Source organism: Nomascus leucogenys, chromosome 14 (assembly GCF_006542625.1).
Source record: "Nomascus leucogenys isolate Asia chromosome 14, Asia_NLE_v1, whole genome shotgun sequence".
Lineage (NCBI taxonomy): Eukaryota > Metazoa > Chordata > Mammalia > Primates > Hylobatidae > Nomascus > Nomascus leucogenys.
Window position 1 is genome coordinate 83,357,253 of NC_044394.1, and position 9,464 is coordinate 83,366,716.

The 9,464-nt window shown below is 40.9% G+C and overlaps 1 pseudogene; it reads right to left on the minus strand.

Annotated features, from left to right (window-relative positions):
* Positions 1-7,502: 7,502 nt before the first annotated feature.
* On the minus strand, positions 7,503-9,464 carry LOC100579771 (annotated as a pseudogene).

The window sequence follows — 9,464 nt, forward strand, 5'->3', positions numbered from 1 at the left end:
AAATATATACTCTTTTTAAAAAATAAAAACTGAATTATATTAAACATATTTTAACTTAAAAATACAGCATGAATGTTCTTCTACACTATGAAATATTCATCATCATCATTTTTGCTCCATTATATTCTAATATAATAAACTTATTTTGCCTAACTGAGAAGACAGGCTTTTTGCAGATTTTATAGAATTATAAGTGATGTCATAAATGGACACTCTTATAGTTAAATCTTCACACTTATAAATGGTTATTTCCTCAGAACAATCCCTAGATATAGAATGGCCAAATCAAGAGCTATGCAAAATGTTAAGGCTTCTGAAACAAATTTTCTGATATTCAACAATCAAAACAACTTCTACCTCCTCCCTGAGGGGAGAGAGCGAGAGATTTATTATTGGAAGTGGCTCATACAATCATGGAGGCTGGGAAGTTCCACCACCTGCCCTCTGCAAGCTGGAGAATCAGGAAAGCAATTTATTCTGAGTTCAAAGGCCCAAGAACGAGAAGCTCCAATGTTGAAGGGCAGGGGAAGATGAATTCTCAGCTGAAGGAGAGAGAGAGATAATTTACCCTTCCTCCACGGTTTTGTTCTTTTGGGTCCTCAGTGGATGGGGTGATGGCTGCTCGGATGTTCTTTCCTCAGTCTACTGATGCAAATGCCAATCTCTCTCAGAAATGTCCTCACAGGTACACCCAGAAATAATTTCACCACTATGTGGGCATCCCTTAGCCCAGTCAACTTGACATATACAATGAACCATCACAGTCAGGGTATTTTTAAATCAGTACACACCGACAATTTATCTATCTATCTATCTATCTATCTATCTATCTATCTATCTATCATCTATCTATCTATCTATCTATTATCTATCTATCTATCTATCATCTATCTAATCTAATCTATCTATCTATCTATCTATCTATCTATCTATCTATCTATCTATCTATCTATCTGAGATGGAGTCTCACCCTGTCACCCAGGCTGGAGTACAGTGGCATGATCTCAGCTCACTGCAACCTCTACCTCCCGAGTTCAAGCAATTCTCCTGCCTCAGCCTCCTGAGTAGCTGGGATTACAGGCACATGCCACCATGCCCGGCTAAGTTTTGTATTTTTTTTTATTAGTAGGTTCAGGGTTTCACTATGTTGGCCAGGCTGGTCTTGAATGCCTGACCTTGTGATCCGCCCACCTTGGCCTCCCAAAGTGCTGGGATTACAGGCGTGAGCCACCACATCTGGCCCACACCCACATTTTTCAATAACACCTTTATTGAAATATAATTTCACGTTATTACAAAACTCACCCATTTAAAGTGTGTAGTTCCAAGATTTCTAGGATGTTCACAAAGTTGTGCAACAATCACAGTGTCATTTCAGAATTTTCATCACCCCCCAAGGAAACCCTGTACCTATTAGTAGTCATTCTCAATTTCCAGCCCCCAATCACCACTAACCTATGATCTGTTTATAGATTTGCCTTTTTTGCATATTTCACGTAAGTGGAGTCACAGAATCTGCGGTCCTCTGTGATTACCTTCTTTGACTTAGCATAATGTTTTCAAGTTCTCCATTTTGCAGCATGAGTCAGTACTTCATCTCCTCTTCCTGACAAATAATGTTCCAGTACATGAATGTACCACATTTTAAAAATTCATTCACCACTGGGCTAGGCATGGTGGCTCACGCCTGTAATCCCAGCACTTTGGGAGGCCAAGGTGGGCAGATCACTTGAGCCCAGGAGTTCAAGACTAGCCTGGCCAACATGGTGAAACCCTGTCTCTACACAAAATACAAAAATTAGCCAGGCACGGTGGTGCACACCTGTAGTCCCAGATGCTCGGGAGGCTGAGGCAGGAGAATCGCTTGAACCCGGGAGGCAGAGGCTGCAGTTAGCCCAGATCACACCACTGCATTCCAGCCTGGGTGACAGGAGTGAAACCCTGTCTCAAAAAAATAAATAAATAAATAAAAATAAAAGTTCATTCACCACTTGATGGAAATACGTGTTTTTTCTACTCTGGCTATTACAAATAACAATGTCTTGAACATTAACATACAAGTTTTTGCATAGACATATGCTTTCATTTCTCTTGGGTATATACCTAGGAGTGAAATTGCTGGGTTATATGGTAACTCTACATTTAACATTTTTAAAAACTGCCAAAAATTATTATTATTTTTTGAAATGGAGTCTTGCTCTGTCGCCCAGGCTGGAGTGCAGTGGCATGATCTTGGCTCACTGCAACCGCCGCCTCCCTGGTTCAAGCAATTCTCCCTCCTCAGCCTCCCGGGTAGCTGGGATTACAGGAGCATGCCACCATGCCAGGCTAATTTTTGTAATTTTAGTAGAGACAGGGTTTCACCATGTTGGTCAGGCTGGTCTCGAACCCCTGATCTCAGGTGATTCGCCTGCCTCGGCCTCCCAAAGTGCTGGGATTACAGGCATGAGCCACCACGCCCAGCCTGCCAAAAGGTTTTCCAAAGCAACTGCACCATTTTACATTCTCATCAGCAATGTGTAAGGGCTCCATTTTCCACAACTCACTGACACTTGTTGTTGTCTTTTTTCATTATAGCCATCCTGGTGGGGGTGAAGTGGTATTTCATTGTGATTTTCATTTGCATTTCCCTACTGATGAATGATGTTCAGCATCTTTACATGTGCTTATCAGCCATGTGTATATCTTCTTTGGAAAATGTCTATGCAGACCCTTTACCCATATTTAAATTGGGCTATTTGTCTTTTTATTATTACACTGTAGAATTTGTAGATATTCTAGATGTTAGTCCTTTATCATATTGCTATAGTTTGGATGTTTGTCCCCTCCAAAACTCATGTTCAAATGTGATCCCCAATGTGGGAGGAGGGACCTAGTGTGAGATGTTTGGGTCATGGGGGTGGATCCCTCATGAATGGCTTGGTGCCCTCCTCATGGTAATGAGTGAGTTTTCACTCTATGAGTTCATGTGTGATCTGGTTAAAAAGAATTGGGGATCTCCCCACTCTCTTTCTTGCTCCTTTTCTCACTGTGTGACATACCTACTCCCCCATCACCTTCTACCATGAAGGAAAGCTTCCTGAGGTTCTGACCAGAAGCAGATGCTAGCACCATGCTTGTCAACCCCATGCTTGAACAGCCTGCAGAACCGTGAGCCAAAACAAACCTCTTTTCTTTATAAATCATCCAGTCTCAGGTATTCCTTTACATCAATGCAAAATGGACTAATACACATATATATGATTTGCAAAAAAAAATTCTGTGGGTTTTCTCTTCATTTTCCTGACAGTATCCTTTGAAACACAATTTTTTTTAAAAACTTATCTATTTTTTTCTTTTGTTGCTTGTGCTTTTGGTGGCATATCTAAGAAAATACTGTCTCACCCAAGGTTACAAGATTTATGCCTATGTTTTTACTAGATTTTTAGTTTTAGCTCTTGTTAGGTCTATGGTCCATTTTGAGTTAATTTTTGTGTAAGTGTGAGAGAGGCATCTAAATTCATTCTTTTGCATGTGGATATCCAGTTGTCTCAGTACCATCTATTGAAAAGGCTATTCCTTTTTTATTTTATTGTCTTAGCACTCCTGTTGGAAACCAATTGGCCATAAATGTGAGGGCTTATTTCTGGACTCTTAATTTTATTCCACTGATTTATATATCTGTTTTTATGCTGTTACCACTCTGTCTTAATTACTGTGGCTTTGTAGTACATTTTAAGATCAGGAAGTGTGATTCCTCAGACTTTGATCTTCCTTTTGAAGATTGTTTTGGCCACTCTGAGTGTCCTACATTTTCATGTGAATTTTAGCTTCAGATTGGCTATTTCTACCAAGAAGCCAGCTGGAATTTTGATGAGGATTGCAATAAAGTTGTAGATCAATATGGAGAGTATATCTTAACAGTATTAAGTCCTCTGATATATGAACATGGGATGCATTTACATTTATTTAGGTATTCTTTAATTTCTTTCAAAAATATTTCTAGAGTCTATGTTTTGAACCTCTTTTGTTACATTTATCCCTAATAATTTTATTTATATCTATTTTTTTATTTCTTTTCATGATCTTATAGCCTGTAATTTTCCTGAACTCATGTATTAGTTCTAATAGTTTTCTGGTGGAGACTTTGGGATTTTCTATGTGCAAGACTATGCCATCTGCAAATAGAGATAGTTTAACTTCTTCTTTTCCAATACGGATGCTTTCTTTTTCTTGCCTAACTGTCCTAGCTAGAGCCCCAATAAAATGTTGAAAAAAACTGATGAAAGCAGAATGTTGAATAGACATGATGAAAACAGACATCCTTGTCTTGTTCCTGATCTCAGAGGGAAAGTTTTTAGTCTTTTCTCATTGATGTCATTTGTGGGTTTTTGTAGATAATGTTTATCAGGTTGAGGAAGTTTCTTTCTATTCCTAGTTTGTTGCATGTATTTATCATGAAGGGGAGTTAAATTTTGTCAAATGCTTTTTCTGATTCTATTTAGTCATATGATTTTGTCCTTTGTCCTACTGATATATATTAACACAACCTTTAATTCTTGGGATACAATCCACTTGGCTATAGTATATAATTCTTTAATTTAATGTTGCTGGATTCAGTTTGCTTGTATTCTGTTGAGAGTTTTTGTGTCTATAGTCATAAGAAGTATTGGTTTCTTGTTTTCTTGTGATGTATAAGTCTGGTTTTGGTATCAGAGAATGGGTTGGGCTGTGATATGGTTTGGCTGTGTCCTCACCCAAATCTCATCTTGAATTGTAGCTTACATAATTCCCTCATGTTGTGGGAGGGACCCAGTGGGAGATAACTGAATCATAGGGACAGTTTCCCCCTCACTGTTCTCGTGGTAGTGAATAAGGCTAATGAGATCTGATGGTTTTATAAGGGGAAACCCTTTTGCTTGGCCCTCATTCTCTTCTCCTGTCTGCTGCCATATGAGATGTGCCTTTTGTCTTCCGAGGTGATTGTGAAGCCTCCTCAGCCACATCAAACTGTGAGTCCATTAAGCCTCTTTCTTTTGTAAATTGCCCAGTCTTAGGTATGTCTTTATCAGCAGCATGAAAGTGGATGAATACAGGATGTATTTCATCCTCTTCTGTTTTTTGGAAGCGTTTGTGGGTGCTGGTATTAGTTCTTTTTTAAATGTTTGGTAGAATTTAACAGTGAAGTTAAGTAGGCTGTGTCTTTACTCTGTAGGAAAATTTTAAGTTACTAATTCAATCTTTTACTTCTTAAGGTTTGATCCAAATTTTCTATTTCATCTTGAGTTAATTTACCAGTTTGTTCCCCTAGGAACTTGTATATCCCATTAGGTCCTCTAATTTGTTGGCATACAATTGATATATGACCTTTTTGTTTCCATAAGGTTTGTAATAATGCTCCTTCTTTCAATCTTGATTTTAGTAATTTGATTCCTCTTTTTCTTGGTCAGTCTAAGAAAAGGTGTATCAATTTTGTTGATCTTTTCAAAAAACCAACTTTTCATTAGTTGATTTTCTCTATTGTTTTTCTATTTTCTCCTTCATTTGTTTCTACTCTTTATTATTTCTTCATCTTGCTTTGAGTTTAATTTGCTATTCTTTTTATAGTTTCTTAAGGTGAAAGATTAGGTTAGATTTCAGATTTTTTTTCTTTTTAAAAGTTGACATTGACAGTTATAAATTTCTGAGCATTGCTTTCAGTGCATCCCAATAAGTTTTGGTATGTTGTACTTTCATTTTCATTCATCTGAAAGTATTTTCTAATGATATGGCTTGGCTGTGTCCCCACTCAAATCTCATCTTGAATTCCCACGTGTTGTGGGAGGAACCCAGTGGGAGTTAATTGAATCATGGGGGCAAGTCTTTCCCGTGCTGTTCTCGTAATAGTGAATAAATCTCACGAGATCTGATGGTTTTTTTTTTCTTTTTCCCAAATGGCTGAATTTATTTGCTTGATCAATAATGGTCCTGGCAAAAATGAGTTAAGCAATGCTGAGACATTTGTAATGAAATACTAATTTTAAAAATCCATGACACCTTGATAAAAATTAGAGTTTACAACAAACAAAAAAGGAACCTTCAATATTGCCAGCAACTATAAAGTGAATGTACTGAGACCGACAAGACAGCAAGAAGGCATTTGCACATTTATATCTGACACCTGACCATACTTTCAGTCACCAGAATATCTTCTCTTCAGATTTAAAAAATAGTACGCTGATTTCTATAACAAAGCTTTTTTTTCGTACAAAAATCAGATAATGGCCAATGAGTCACAACAGTGCAATAGGTAGAGGATTAAAAACTGCATCAAACAGGTGCTGAAAATAAATACTACCTAGGAGGAGGAGGAGAGCGCCCACGTGTGGAGTTTGTTTTCGTTTCCTTGAGTGTGTGTGGGGTTTGTCTTCTGAGCCACGAGCCTGGCCTGTCTCGCGGTGCTATTCACTCTGACAGAGTGCGCCTGCAGCACGTTGCCTCCAGAACCCGGCCTCCCAGAAGCTTCAGAGCATCAGCGCATCTGTCTCATCGGACAGACCAGAAACAAAGAAATGGGACGGGGTGAATCACAGCTATCATTAAAAGGAAAGGAATTTTTTTATTGCTCAATCTTGTCAATTGGGAGTCCACCAGCAGGTTCACTGAGACGATATGGATAATTTCAAACTTTTGTTTAAGAGCATAGGTATGGCTTATTCAGGCAAGAAGACATGTATATTCTAACCCAAGCAAGCAATCAGAGTCATTCTGTTTTTAAGGAAGGTCAGTCATTTAAAAGATTTCTGGTTTGAGCAACATCCTCTGTGAATGCACCAGGCCAAGGTGACTACCTTTGATCAATCCAGTGAGAAGGCCTTTGCTGGTCGCTGCGGTAAGAAACTGGCAGGAACGGGCGGCCTCTCGGCTGGCCTGCACTGCCCGGGGTGGGTGGGCTGGCTCCACAGGCAGCCCGTCTATGGCCAGATAGGCCGTCCTGGTGACTGGGGCTTATGGACTGTGGTTTAGAACTGCAGAAGGAGAGAGTTAGGAGGGTGGGCCAGGAAACACCCACCAGGCACTGCTCTGACCAGTCAGAGAACCTGAGGCAGCTCCCCCATAGGGATCTGCACCGAGAAGGTGCTGAAGGCACAAGCAAGAGTGAAGGTGACCTGGTGTGGTTCCCCCCTTGAATGATCCTGATTCTGCTGTGATAAAAAAGCAGAGAAAGATGATTTTGGGTTTAAAAAGAAGCCACTAAAGGGTTAAAATAGTTACTTCAAGTTAAGGAAGGAAATTAATCTTCAAATATGCTGACACTATCTGGAAAACTAATCTGTCCCTAAAGCACACAATGCATCCACTGCTTCGTCCTCCCATGGAACTAAGCCTGACGCGAAGAAGTCAGACGTGTGACAGAGGAAGAGTCTGAGAAGAGAAGACACTTTTACAGAATGTACAGTGAGAGAGCCGGCCTGGCCCCCGGGTTACAGTAAGATGCACGAGTCCTTTCAGTCTCACGGACTCCGGATGGCCACGGAGGCTGCTCAGATGGACGTCTCCTTCCTGTCCCTGCTGGACGATGGCTTTGCCGGCTTCTTGCCTGCCTTCGGTGGCTATTTAGCTGCTATTGGCTCGAGGATGCCATTCTTGGGTGGCTGGATGGCATCCCCACGCCAGTCGGGCTCCTCGGCCTCCTGCCTGCTGCTTGGCCTTGTCTGGCTGCATCTGGAGCAGCCAGAGCTGCATGCACAGGTCAATGATGGCCTCACTCTCCTTGTGAATTGCTTGATTCAAATGGTTGTTCTTTATTTCCAGCTCTTCGTTGTGTCTCTGTAAATCTTCCAGAATGATCTGCAGCTCCTCCTCATCCTCTCTCTCGCTCTCGGAGGAGTACTTCTCAGTCTCGCTTAGGCCCTGCTGTTGGCGACTCTGAATTTCCGCAATCTCGGCTCTGAGGCATTCAATCTCTTCTTTTTCTGAGGCAATCTGCTGGCGCAGAAACTGCTCCATGGCCAGGAGCTCCTCCTGTTTAGTCAGGATCTCTTTCTCCTGAACAAGGAGAATATTTATAACTTCTTCATTTTCATTCATCTTTTTTTTGGAAACGGCCTCTTTTGAAAGACTGGCTATCTCTTGTGCAATCTTGGTTTCACACCCCTGTCTTTTAGCTTCTCTCAGTTTTCTTTTGAGACCTGTCAAAATTCTTTGTACTTCCCATAATCTTACTTCTTCAGACAAATCCTTTATCCCACCCTGCAGATCTTGATGTAAACAATTCAAAAGCAACTCCTGTCTCCTGATCTCCTCCTTGATGCCTGCCTGGGTCTCTGGCAGCATGGGCATCGTGGCCATGTTAGACCATCGCCAAGGTTTCGTCACTTGCTTTAGAACCACATTTCCAAAGAGTTCTTGCACATGTGTGAAGAACACATACAGGACTAGATTGCTGATCTGCACAGTTGGGCTGAGCACTATATAAATGTTCTGTATATTCATTTTTGCTTCCAGTTCCTTTGTGATGACATGGTCCATGTGCACAATGAGCCAAGAAATCAGAAGATAGTTACCTTCTGGCAGTTCTTTGAGTAAACGCTGGAATTCCTGCACTTTCTCAGTCTCCGTGGTCCTCCCATAAGCCTCTTCAAATCTGGGCATAAGCTCTTTGGTAAGCAAATTCTCTGGAAGGTCTCGCAAATACTGCTTCTGCAAACTGGCTACAGTGTTAGGCTCATATTCTTCCAAGTTTGTAGACTCCTCCTGGTCATAGGCTGCTTTTAGCTCATCCACCTTTGATTTAATTCCTGATACTTTGTAGATGCCTTCGCACTTCATGCCATACTTCTCTACGTAATTCACGGAAAATGGCCGGCAGCCAAATGGCATCATATATCATGGTCCTCTCTACTGCACCAGACAAAGGAATTCCAAAATGGGTTTGAGACTTGGAACATCAATCTCAGGCACCTCTAGCTCCCGAAATGGCTTTTTCTTTTACTTCTTTCCCTTCCACTGTTTTAACAACATCAGCTGCTGTCAAGTCTTTTGACAGTTTTTTTTTTTTGACTCCTTCTCTTTTTTTATTCTTTGTGCTTTTCTTCTTTACACTTTTCTTCTTTGGGTGTCTTTTATTTTAAAATCCTTCTCCTTCTTTTTAGAAAAGCTGGGATTCTTGAACACATGGATTCCCTTGGGCCTCCTCATTTTAGAAGGACTTTCTGCCTCATCTCCAGAGCTATCTTCCTGAAAGGCTGCATAGCCTTCAGTCCTCTTTTCTTTTTTCTTAAAATTTCCTTTTTTCTTCCCATGGTCTTTCTCAACATCAGACACTATATCAGGAGGATTGTGGAGGATGTCATGGGGAGGTGAGGGCTCGCCAGTGTGGTACAATCCAGGAAATTAGTAGGGCTGATCTCTTCAGAGCTGGGGGTCTGGGTAAGCCCACTGCCATGCTCCACCCTGTGGTGTTCACTGGGGCTGCTGGTGGTGGGTAGGAAGCACTTGGTCAT